This window comes from Coregonus clupeaformis, unplaced genomic scaffold (assembly GCF_020615455.1).
Source record: "Coregonus clupeaformis isolate EN_2021a unplaced genomic scaffold, ASM2061545v1 scaf0570, whole genome shotgun sequence".
Lineage (NCBI taxonomy): Eukaryota > Metazoa > Chordata > Actinopteri > Salmoniformes > Salmonidae > Coregonus > Coregonus clupeaformis.
Genome location: NW_025534025.1, coordinates 222,501 through 235,007, shown reverse-complemented (window position 1 = coordinate 235,007; position 12,507 = coordinate 222,501). Strand labels below are relative to the sequence as shown.

General features: G+C 42.6%; 1 protein-coding gene across 1 annotated transcript in view; it reads left to right on the top strand.

The window, feature by feature from the left end:
• The first annotated feature begins 678 nt into the window (after positions 1-678).
• LOC121560682 (tumor protein p53-inducible protein 11-like) overlaps positions 679-12,507 on the top strand; it is a 56,206-nt gene continuing 44,377 nt past the window's right edge. Inside the window, exon 1 of the mRNA XM_041873604.2 lies at positions 679-757. The gene's annotated coding sequence lies outside the window, so the exon portion shown is untranslated. The remainder of the gene's footprint in view (positions 758-12,507) is intronic.

Here is a 12,507-nt window from a genome sequence, read left to right as displayed (position 1 = left end):
ATTGACATCATTTGAGTCAATTGGAGGTGTACCTGTGGATGTATTTCAAGAACGACCTCCAAACTCAGTGTCTCTTTGCTTGACATCATGGCAAAAGCTAAAGAAATCAGCCAAGACCTCAGAAAAAAAATTGTAGACCTCCACAAGTCTGGTTCAACCTTGGGAGCAATTTCCAAACGCCTGAAGGTACCACGTTCATCTGTACAAACAATAGTACGCAAGTATAAACACCATGTGACCACGCAGCTGTCATACCGCTCAGGAAGAAGACGTGTTCTGTCTCCTAGAGATGAACATACTTTGGTGCGAAAAGTGCAAATCAATCCCAGAACAACAGCAAAGGACCTTGTGAAGATGCTTGAGGAAACGGGTACAAAAGTATCTCTATCCACAGTAAAATGAGTCATCATCGCAAGATTATCAATGTATTTTTGTGTAAAGTAAACTCTATATATTGCATATACCTATACTATTATTACTGTATTATAACTGCATATATTCAAATTAAAAACTAAGATGGACTACATGGATTCATGAAATACGGCATTAATTCAGCCTGTCAATCAAATAATTATTTGAAGGCGTCGCGTAGTCCACGGATTACGGTGCAGACTTTTGCGCGCGAAATCCTGTTGTCATACCTTTACGGTAAATGTGTTGCATTCTGTTGGGGAAACTGTAGTTAGCGTGACGTTTAGCGAGAGACGTACTGCCTTGGATTTGGAAACTATTGTAAGGAAAGTTCATTGTCAACAAGGTAAGGCGTTTGAAAAACAACCACGTTTACAGCTTTTTAAATAGAATAGGTGTTCGTGGCGTTATTGTGCGTACGTTCTTTTATGAAACGTTACAATGTTTAATTAATAGGAATGAGTGCAGTGGACTGACGATTTATGGAAACAATGTTGTCATTTTGCACACATGACTTCGCTTTCAGACAGACTGGGGGACATGGGTTATATGATTGCATTTACGGATTGAACAACTAGTAAATAGTCATGAAGTCCTCTTAAATATTACAACAAATATATATATTTTTGTTGATAGGTTTTCATTGATTTCAACATTTATTTGGCATTTAATCAGCATTTGACTGTTGTTCCGCATGTGTAGTATACGGTATACGCTACAGTACATTTGTTTTCTGTTGTCCTGTAATTGTATGGCTAATTCTTACTATGGAGAAGCGTCCACTCTTTACTACACCAGACTACGCAGATAGCTCCGGGTTAATGTGTTATGTCCTCCTCCTCCTCCTCCTCTCATCCACATCCAATGATGTTGGACAGCTGCCTATACACATAATGTCATATACAATAACACTGTACTGTCATCACATAATGGCATGTACATTCCATAGATAGGTTCCATTATGTTCCTAACATGATTCACATTAATGTGTGTGTTTTTAGTATTCTAACAATTCTGTGTCAAGTAAAAAACTAAAGTTTGGCAACTGATTACAAATGTTATCACCGAAGGCAACAGCACACATCATTTTAACTGATTACAAATGTTATCACCGACAGGCAGCACACATCATTTTAACTGATTACAAATGTTATCACCGACAGGCAGCACACATCATTTTAACTGATTACAAATGTTATCACCGACAGGCAGCACACATCATTTTAACTGATTACAAATGTTATCACCGACAGGCAGCACACATCATTTTAACTGATTACAAATGTTATCACCGACAGGCAGCACACATCATTTTAACTGATTACAAATGTTATCACCGACAAGCAGCAGGACACATCATTTTAACTGATTACAAATGTTATCACCGACAGGCAGCAGCACACATCATTTTAACTGATTACAAATGTTATCACTGACAGGGAGCAGCACACATCATTTTAACTGATTACAAATGTTATCGCTGACAGGCAGCAGCACACATCATTTTAACTGATTACAAATGTTATCGCTGACAGGCAGCAGCACACAGTTTAACTGATTACAAATGTTATCACCGACAGGCAGCACACAACATTTTAACTGATTACAAATGTTATCGCTGACAGGCAGCAGCACACATCATTTTAACTGATTACAAATGTTATCACCGACAGGCAGCACACATCATTTTAACTGATTACAAATGTTATCACTGACAGGATGCAGCACACATCATTTTAACTGATTACAAATGTTATCGCTGACAGGAAGCAGCACACATCATTTTATCCAACTTCTAACAACTCAAGATTGATTTCAAATAAATGCAAGAGGTGCAAATGAGTCTTTAGTCAGGTAGTGAGTTTTGCCTCTCCGTGTTATAGTTGACTGACTAGTGGATGCTTGGGGAAATCTTGCCAAAGGGCTCTGATCAAAACTAGTGAACTGGATAAAGGGAATAAATAGGGTGTCATTCGGGATCCATACTATTTCACCCTCTGAGAGCGTCGCAGTGAACAGGCTCTGGTCCAAAGTAGTGCACTATATAGGGAATAGGGTGCCATTTGCGACGCATCCAAACAGTTGCACCTTCTGAGATTGTCACAGTGTAGGCTACTGTTGGACCATGCTGAGCTGAGTCCTCTCATTGGTACATTTCAAATCAATGTCCCTTTGTGAGACTGGCTGTGACTGTGACTGGGAGTGAAGCCATACTACGTTATTAGCCCCCACTGTTCAGGGCTTCATATATCTCTCTCTGCTGTTCACCCTCACTGTTCAGGGCTTTATATATCTCTGCTGTTCACCCCCACTGTTCAGGGCTTTATATATCTCTCTCTGCTGTTCACCCCCACTGTTCAGGGCTTTATATATCTCTGCTGTTCACCCCCACTGTTCAGGGCTTTATATATCTCTCTCTGCTGTTCACCCCCACTGTTCAGGGCTTTATATCTCTCTGCTGTTCACCCTCACTGTTCAGGGCTTTATATATCTCTCTCTGCTGTTCACCCCCACTGTTCAGGGCTTTATATATCTCTGCTGTTCACCCTCACTGTTCAGGGCTTTATATATCTCTGCTGTTCACCCCCACTGTTCAGGGCTTTATTTACATTTACGTCATTTAGCAGACGCTCTTATCCAGAGCGACTTACAGTTAGTGCGTACATATTAGATATATTTTTTTTTCATACCCCCTGTGAGAATCGAACCCACAACCCTGGCGTTGCAAACGCCATGCTCTATCAACTGAGCTACATCCCTGCCGGCCATTCCCTCCCCTACCCTGGACGACGCTGGGCCAATTGCACGCCGCCCCATGGGTCTCCCGGTCGCGGCCGGCTACAACAAAGCTTGGATTCGAACCAGGATCTCTAGTGGCACAGCTAGCACTGCGATGCAGTGCCTTAGACCACTGCGCCACTCGGGAGACATATTTATCTGCTGTTCACCCTCACTGTTCAGGGCTTTATATCTCTCTGCTGTTCACCCTCACTGTTCAGGGCTTTATATCTCTCTCTCTGCTGTTCACCCCCACTGTTCATGGCTTTATATCTCTCTCTCTCTGCTGTTCACCCTCACTGTTCAGGGCTTTATATCTCTCTGCTGTTCACCCTCACTGTTCAGGGCTTTATATCTCTCTGCTGTTCACCCTCACTGATCAGGGCTTTATATATCTCTCTCTGCTGTTCACCCCCACTGTTCATGGCTTTATATCTCTCTCTCTCTGCTGTTCACCCTCACTGTTCAGGGCTTTATATCTCTCTGCTGTTCACCCTCACTGTTCAGGGCTTTATATCTCTCTCTGCTGTTCACCCTCACTGTTCAGGGCTTTATATATCTCTCTCTGCTGTTCACCCTCACTGTTCAGGGCTTTATAAATCTCTCTCTGCTGTTCACCCTCACTGTTCAGGGCTTTATATATCTCTGCTGTTCACCCTCACTGTTCAGGGCTTTATATCTCTCTCTGCTGTTCACCCCCACTGTTCAGGGCTTTATAAATCTCTCTCTGCTGTTCACCCTCACTGTTCAGGGCTTTATATATCTCTGCTGTTCACCCCCACTGTTCAGGGCTTTATATCTCTCTCGCTGCTGTTCACCCCCACTGTTCATGGCTTTATATCTCTCTCTCTCTGCTGTTCACCCTCACTGTTCAGGGCTTTATATCTCTCTGCTGTTCACCCTCACTGTTCAGGGCTTTATATATCTCTGCTGTTCACCCCCACTGTTCAGGGCTTTATATCTCTCTGCTGTTCACCCCCACTGTTCAGGGCTTTATATCTCTCTGCTGTTCACCCTCACTGTTCAGGGCTTTATATCTCTCTGCTGTTCACCCCCACTGTTCAGGGCTTTATATCTCTCTGCTGTTCACCCTCACTGTTCAGGGCTTTATATATCTCTCTCTGCTGTTCACCCTCACTGTTCAGGGCTTTATATATCTCTCTCTGCTGTTCACCCTCACTGTTCAGGGCTTTATATATCTCTGCTGTTCACCCCCACTGTTCAGGGCTTTATATCTCTCTGCTGTTCACCCCCACTGTTCAGGGCTTTATACATCTCTCTCTGCTGTTCACCCTCACTGTTCAGGGCTTTATATATCTCTCTCTGCTGTTCACCCTCACTGTTCAGGGCTTTATAACTATCTCTGCTGTTCGTTCCCTCTCATTCACACTTTTATTTTGATCTCAGCATCAAACCCCTGGCCAGCATGTGGATGCAGCATGTGGACCAGCCGAAAACAACTGGTGTAGACTTTACTGTGAAATGCTTACGAGCCCATCCCAACGATGCAGAGTTAAAACATTTAATAGTAACACAAGGAATAAAATGAAATACACAAGAATGGAGCTATATACAGGGAGTACCAGTACCAGATCAATGTGGAACTATATACAGGGAGTACCAGTACCAGATCAATGTGGAGCTATATACAGGAAGTACCAGTACCAGATCAATGTGGAGCTATATACAGGGAGTACCAGTACCAGATCAATGTGCAGAGGTACGGGGTATTTGAGGTAGATATGTACAATGAAGGCAGGGTAAAGTGACTAGGCATCAGGATAGATAATAATAAGGTATTTGAGGTAGATATGTACATGAAGGCAGGGTAAAGTGACTAGGCATCAGGATAGATAATAATAAGGTATTTGAGGTAGATATGTACATGAAGGCAGGGTAAAGTGACTAGGCATCAGGATAGATAATAATAAGGTATTTGAGGTAGATATGTACATGAAGGCAGGGTAAAGTGACTAGGCATCAGGATAGATAATAATAAGGTATTTGAGGTAGATATGTACATGAAGGCAGGGTAAAGTGACTAGGCATCAGGATAGATAATAATAAGGTATTTGAGGTAGATATGTACATGAAGGCAGGGTAAAGTGACTAGGCATCAGGATAGATAATAATAAGAGTAAAATATAGAACAGAGTAGCAGCAGCATATGATGAGTGTAAAAGTGTGTGTGTGTAATGTGTGTTTGTACTGTGTCGGTCTGCGTGTGTGTGTGTGTGTTATCTGTGTGTGTATGTGTATGTGAATGTATGTGTGTTTTCTGTGGGAGTGTTAATGTACTAGTGTGAGTGTGTGTGTGTATATATGGTTTGTGTACAACTACCGGTCAAAGGTTTTAGAACACCTGCTCATTCAAGTTTTTTTCTTTATTTTTACTATTTTTTACATTGTAGAATAATAGTGAAGACATCAAAACGATGAAATAACACATATGGAATCATGTAGTAACCAAAAAAGTGTTAAACAAATCTGATTCTTCAAATAGCCATACTTTGCCTTGATCTCAACCAGCTTCATGAGGTAGTCACCTGGAATGCATTTGAATTAACAGGTGTGCCTTCTTAAAAGTTAATTTGTGGAATTTCTTTCCTTCTTTTTAGCCAATCAGTTGTGTTTTGACAAGATGGGGGGGTATACAGAAGATAGCCCTATTTGGTAAAAGACTAAGTCCATATTATGGCAAGAACAGCTCAAATAAGCAAAGAGAAACGACAGTCCATCATTACTTTAAGACATGAAGGTCAGTCAATACGAAACATTTCAATAACTTTTTGAAAGTTTCCTCAAGTGCAGTCGCAAAAACCATCAAGCGCTATGATGGCTCTCATGAGGACCGCCACAGGAATGGAAGACCCAGAGTTACCTCTGCTGCAGAAGATAAGTTCATTAGAGTTACCAGGCTCAGAAATTGCAGTCCAAATAAATGCTTCACAGAGTCCAAGTAACAGACACATCTCAACATCAACTGTTCAGAGGAGACTGTGTGAATCAGGCCTTCATGGTCGAATTGCTGCAAACCAGCATGGCTACCGGCATGGCTAGCGGCATGGCTACCGGCATGGCTAGCGGCATGGCTAGCGGCATGGCTAGCGGCATGGCTAGTGGCATGGCTAGCAGCATGGCTACCGCAGCGATACGCCATCCCATCTGGTTTGGGCTTAGTGGGACTATAGTCTAGTGAGTGAGTGTGTGTAGGGTCAGCGCAAGATAGAGTATTTCATTATGAAGACGAACATCATCCCTGTTCAAGGGCTGATCAGGGATCCCTTTTGTGTTAGCAAATTCATCAGGTTCCCCCTCATAATAAGAACACAACTCGAGTTAGACCAAAATAGCCTACAAGGGAGCAAGCCATGGAGTAGGTCATGTTTTTCCGAGCTCCTGCTGAAATTGCATTTATTTAATACTTTCTTTGCGCTTTGACCCAAAAAGAACTAGGAGAAACAGTTTTTGAATGACGTGCTTTACTTGGTTCAACTTTTATTTTTGTTTTAATTAGTAAATGGGGCATAACCTGCAAAAGTTTAAGTTCAGCAGAGTCACTGACAAAAGAGAGAACACTAGGCCCAAGACGAGGAGCTCGAGTTCTTCAACAAGTGGGAGCAGCGGCTCCTCCCCTCGGCTCGGCGAAAAAATTAACACTGAGGATTTGAAGGCCGAGATTCTTGCTGCCCTCAGAGCGGACATTTCATCTATACTCAAGTCGGAACTCAAGGAGGCGCTCAGTGAGGACTTTAATTGTATTAAGTCGGAGTTACAAGCAGCCAAGAATGAATTCGCAAAGCATACAGCAATGGTTCGTACTGAACTAGATACAGTTAAGAAAACTGTCTCCGACATGGAACAAGGCTTGTCAACATGCTCGGACGACACGACCTACGCTACAAACCACGGTTAAGAAGCTCGAAACTGATGTGGCTAGCCTTAAGGAACAATGCATACAATTTACAAGGACATATGCGAAGATCCAATATCAGGATCATGGGGGTAGCTGAGGACCCGGGCTCAAGTTCTACTTCATCGGTCTCAAAGTTATTGAAGGAAGCCGTCAAAATGGATAGAGACCGCTAACCTCAGGGCTCTCAAGCAAGAAAGTGGAAAACCTTGCGTCATTGTGGCTAAACTACACCACTATCAGGATTGTATTGATGTTCTTCGGCGTGCCAGAGGAATTTGACCCACTTCGATGCAACGGAGCACCCATCTCTATCTTCCCAGACAATGCCCCCCAGCGTTTGCTCGTGACCGTGCCGCTTTCAACGATGTCAAGAGCTCCGTGGACGGACCGACGTTCGGTATGGTGTGGCTTTTCCTGCCCGGTTCCGTATTACATACAACGGCACCGAGAAGGAGTTCCAAGACCCCCATAAGGCGATGGCCTTCGTAAAAGGCGAACATTCTACAGAGGTCGGACAAAGCAAATCATTCACCTATTTGGCGATTAGGGTAATGGACGAATGTGTTTACCACTGCAGACTCAGTCTGTCTTTTGTAGATGGTGTATAGCGTTGCCAGTGGTATCAGTTTATATTGTTATTATTAGGTAACGTTAGTGCCTTAGTTCTGGTGAGTCAATTCTCCTTTTGTTTTTAACGTTTTATTTTATCACCATGAAGCTGCTCATTTCTATTTATCGATGGTACCCGTATCCAGGGTAGATAAAGAACAGTTCTATTATTAGGTTACGTCATTTCTTTAAAGACATTGCTGCTAGTGGTATTGCTGTAAGATGTGATTTATAATATGTTTTATACTTTCTTTTAAAACAGCCTAGTTTTGGGTTGTAAATAAGTATTTCTTATAATATTATGCGCAGCTTGTTTTAAATCTCTTCACTATTTCAGCAGGGCTCTCTACTCGTTAGGTTTAGTGTTCCCCACTACAAGCACATCATGTGTGGATATCTTTGCATGGGGATTAGCAGTTACCTTGTTCTATTGGGTGACCATGGTGGGTTTTCTTTTTCAGAGTTCTGAGACTTCAGAGTATTGTTTATTTTTTTTATTCTTCAACTTTTTTTATTTATTTTTTTGTGCTATTTTTGGAAAAATGATTAATGGTTCAGTTGTTATTGTAATCTGGCATTTATCCTCTTCCCATGTGACTTTACATGGCTAGGCCTAATATCATGAGAGGGACAGCTGGTTGCTCGGTCACTTTTGCTAGCTGGAATGTTAAATCTTTAAATCACCCAGTGAAACGTAAAAGGGTTCTTTCTTATTTAAATCACCTTAAAGTAGATATTGCCTTTCTTCAGGAGACACATCTCTGCACTTTCGACCTTCATTTGATCGGGTGGAGTGGGATTATCTATTTTATACTCTCAAACAATTTGGATTTGGTCCCAATTTTATGTACTGGATCAAAGTCCTTTACTCCTCCCCTATGGCTGCAGTGCGCACAAATAATAACCTTTCATCCTATTTCCAACTTCAACGTGGGACAAGACAGGGTTGTCCTCTATCCCCTCAGCTATTTGCCATCGCAAATGAGCCTTAAACCATAGCAATACGTAATAACACCACTATCAAAGGTATTCGAAGTGAGGGCTTAGAGCATAAAGTCTCACTCTATGCGGATGACATGCTATTATATATATATCTGACCCTTTAACTGGTCTTCCAGAGATCCAGGTTCTACTAAAGACATTTGGTCAAATATCCGGGTATAAGGTTAATCTACAAAAAAGTGAATTGATGCCTATTAATCCTTCTGCCATGCAAACTTATTTTAGTCATGTGCCCTTCAGAGTGACTACACAGAAATTGAAATATTTGGGAATTTCGGTAACACACAATTTTCAAAGATCTCTATAAAGCCAATTTCCCTCCCTTGATACTCCGCCTGAAACAGGATCTTGAAAGCTGGGATTTAACTTTCTCTTTCTTTGGGCAGAAGAATAACACTGTTAAAATGTTGTTATACTTATTTCAATGTATTCCTATCTTTCTGACCATCTGCTTTTATCTGGAACGAGAAAAACCCTCGGATACGTAAGAGCGTATTGCAGAGATCTCGCCCCCAGGGTGGTCTTGCACTTCAGAACTTTCAATATTATTACTGGGCAGCTAATATAAGAATCATTTTATATTGGATGACAGAAATCCCTGATGTTAAAGGCCCGAAATGGTTGACCTTGATGATGTCATCCTGTGGCCCCACCTCCTTAGCTGCTTTACTCTGCTCAAAACTTGCATTAGCTGAGCCTGTTTCCAAATACACAAAAAACCCTATTGTGAAACATTCTCAAACAATCTGGAAACAGTTCAGGCGATAATTTGGTCTCAGTGAATTTTCAACTTCTGCCCCATTCCAGTTGAAGCTCGCATCCGTTACAAGACCATGGTGCTTGCCTATGGAGCAGTGAGGGGAACGGCACCTCTGTACCTTCGGGCTCTGATCAGTCCCTACACCCAAACGAGGGCATTGCGTTCATCCACCTCTGGCCTGCTAGCCCTCCTACCTCTGCGGAAGCATAGTTCCCGCTCAGCCCAGTCAAAACTGTTCGCTGTTCTGGCACCCCAATGGTGGAACAAGCTCCCTCACGACGCCAGGACAGCGGAGTCACTCACCACCTTCCGGAGACATTTGAAACCCCACCTCTTTAAGGAATACCTGGGATAGGATAAAGTAATCCTTCTACCCCCCCCAAAAAAAAATTTGTAAAGTAAAGTGGTTATCCCACTGGCTATAGGGTGAATGCACCAATTTGTGAGTCGCTCTGGATAAGAGCGTCTGCTAATTGACGTAAATGTGCCCTTGAGCAAGGCACTTAACCCTAATTGCTCCTGTAAGTCGCTCTGGATAAGAGCGTCTGCTAAATGACTAAAATGTAAATGTAAATGTAAAGAACCATACATTCTCTCCATCATTATTTGACCGGGCGTTTCATATCTGGTCTGGAAAAGGGATCTCCTCACTGCACGACTTGTACATTGATATGGATTTTGCATCTTTTGAACAATTAGTTTCTTTAGATACAAAACTATGCAATTGCAGGTATCTTCATACTCTAGTCACTTCCCATCACGCCCACCTTCTAGATTCTATTTTTAAAGTGAACCCTTATATCGAAGGGGGCATAAGCTTGGTCTATACGTTTATTAAACTTGCACAATCTGGATTCCCTGAACTCTCTTAAGAACCAATGGGAAGAGGATTTAGCTGAACACAGATTAAACTTGGCAGAGTATGCTTCAGAGAATACATTCTTCATCTACAGTGGGGAAAAAAGTATTTAGTCAGCCACCAATTGTGCAAGTTCTCCCACTTATAAATATGAGAGAGGCCTGTAATTTTCATCATAGGTACACGTCAACTATGACAGACAAAATGAGGAAAAAAAATCCAGAAAATCACATTGTAGGATTTTTTATGAATTTATTTGCAAATTATGGTGGAAAATAAGTATTTGGTCAATAACAAAAGTTTCTCAATACTTTGTTATATACCCGTTGTTGGCAATGACACAGGTCAAACGTTTTCTGTAAGTCTTCACAAGGTTTTCACACACTGTTGCTGGTATTTTGGCCCATTCCTCCATGCAGATCTCCTCTAGAGCAGTGATGTTTTGGGACTGTCGCTGGGCAACACGGACTTTCAACTCCCTCCAAAGATTTTCTATGGGGTTGAGATCTGGAGACTGGCTAGGCCACTCCAGGACCTTGAAATGCTTCTTACGAAGCCACTCCTTCGTTGCCCGGGCGGTGTGTTTGGGATCATTGTCATGCTGAAAGACCCAGCTATGTTTCATCTTCAATGCCCTTGCTGATGGAAGGAGGTTTTCACTCAAAATCTCACGATACATGGCCCCATTCATTCTTTCCTTTACACGGATCAGTCGTCCTGGTCCCTTTGCAGAAAAACAGCCCCAAAGCATGATGTTTCCACCCCCATGCTTCACAGTAGGTATGGTGTTCTTTGGATGCAACTCAGCATTCTTTGTCCTCCAAACACGACGAGTTGAGTTTTTACCAAAAAGTTCTATTTTGGTTTCATCTGACCATATGACATTCTCCCAATCCTCTTCTGGATCATCCAAATGCACTCTAGCAAACTTCAGACGGGCCTGGACATGTACTGGCTTAAGCAGGGGGACACGTCTGGCACTGCAGGATTTGAGTCCCTGGCGGCGTAGTGTGTTACTGATGGTAGGCTTTGTTACTTTGGTCCCAGCTCTCTGCAGGTCATTCACTAGGTCCCCCCGTGTGGTTCTGGGATTTTTGCTCACCGTTCTTGTGATCATTTTGACCCCACGGGGTGAGATCTTGCGTGGAGCCCCAGATCGAGGGAGATTTTCAGTGGTCTTGTATGTCTTCCATTTCAGAATAATTGCTCCCACAGTTGATTTCTTCAAACCAAGCTGCTTACCTATTGCAGATTCAGTCTTCCCAGCCTGGTGCAGGTCTACAATTTTGTTTCTGGTGTCCTTTGGAGTTTGGAGTGTGACTGTTTGAGGTTGTGGACAGGTGTCTTTTATACTGATAACAAGTTCAAACAGGTGCCATTAATACAGGTAACGAGTGGAGGACAGAGGAGCCTCTTAAAGAAGAAGTTACAGGTCTGTGAGAGCCAGAAATCTTGCTTGTTTGTAGGTGACTAAATACTTATTTTCCACCATAATTTGCAAATAAATTCATTAAAAATCCTACAATGTGATTTTCTGGATTTTTTTTCTCAATTTGTCTGTCATAGTTGACGTGTACCTATGATGAAAATTACAGGCCTCTCATCAGACCACATGACCTTCTCCCATTCCTCCTCTGGATCATCCAGATGGTCATTGGCAAACTTCAGACGGGCCTGGACATGCGCTGGCTTGAGCAGGGGGACCTTGTGTGCGCTGCAGGATTTTAATCCATGACGGCGTAGTGTGTTAATAATGGTTTTCTTTGAGACTGTGGTCCCAGCTCTCTTCAGGTCATTGACCAGGTCCTGCCATGTAGTTCTGGGCTGATCCCTCACCTTCCTCATGATCATTGATGCCCCACGAGGTGAGACCGAGGGTGATTGACTGTCATCTTGAACTTCTTCCATTTTCTAATAATTGCGCCAACAGTTGTTGCCTTCTCACCAAGCTGCTTGCCTATTGTCCTGTAGCCCATCCCAGCCTTGTGCAGGTTTACAATTTTATCCCTGATGTCCTTACACAGCTCTCTGGTCTTGGCCATTGTGGAGAGGTTGGAGTCTGTTTCATTGAGTGTGTGGACAGGTGTCTTTAATACAGGTAACGAGTTCAAACAGGTGCAGTTAATACAGGTAATGAGTGGAGAACAGGAGGGCTTCTTAAAGAAAAACTAA